General features: G+C 61.3%; 1 non-coding gene across 1 annotated transcript; it reads right to left on the reverse strand.

The window, feature by feature from the left end:
- Positions 1-137: 137 nt before the first annotated feature.
- On the reverse strand, positions 138-209 carry TRNAA-UGC. The gene has a single exon. It is a non-coding gene; the product is annotated as a tRNA-Ala (tRNA).
- Positions 210-767: the final 558 nt, after the last annotated feature.

The raw sequence follows: 767 nt of genomic DNA on the forward strand, positions 1-767 counted from the left end.
GAGCCCTCCTTTTGGACACCCACTGCCTTCCTCCCACTCAGCTGCTCACACCACCAAAATCCACTCCAAGAGAGATCCCGAGCCCTGTGGTCCCAGAGCTTTTCTAGGGGGTTTTGGGGGTCTGGGTAGGCAAAAGCTGGAGATGCTGGGGGTTGAACCCAGGGCCTCTTACATGCAAAGCAAGCGCTCTCCCGCTGAGCTACATCCCCTTGAAGCAGCCTCAGACCTGGCTTTCTCATTGCTCCCAGAAAATCCCACTCGCTGTTTCCTTCCCCAGCCCCACAGAGCTGCTGACTGTGGGGTTTGGGGATTTGCAGGCACCGGGTGACCCTTGGGTGCCGGCAGGCTGGCAAGGGGGCCGAGACTGGAAGCATGGCTGTGGGGCAGACCTGGGACTTGGTTTTCTGCACACAGCCCCCAGGCAGAGCTGCCCACCGGGGACACGGTGGAAGAACAGCCTTGCTCTGACGTACCCCACTGCCGTTTCCCCAGCCAGAAGGGGCCAAGCCCTGGCCATGGCTGAGCCGTGTCTCTTTGCCCACAGGGCAGTGGGCAGCACCTCTCTCCCGGCAGTGGCGGGACTGTCCCAGCAGAGGGGACATGGCCAAGTTCCTGAGGCTGCCCATCACCCGTGTACCAGGCAGCATGGCCCTGTCCCTGCAGGGGCTATGCCCGGTGGTGGGTGTCCAAAAGGAGGGCTTGTCCAGGAGTAGAGCCTGGGACTTCTCACACCCTAAGTGAGAATCATAGCCCTAGACCAATGAGCT

Source organism: Charadrius vociferus, unplaced genomic scaffold (assembly GCF_000708025.1).
Source record: "Charadrius vociferus isolate BGI_N301 unplaced genomic scaffold, ASM70802v2 scaffold3241, whole genome shotgun sequence".
Classification (NCBI taxonomy): Eukaryota; Metazoa; Chordata; class Aves; order Charadriiformes; family Charadriidae; genus Charadrius; species Charadrius vociferus.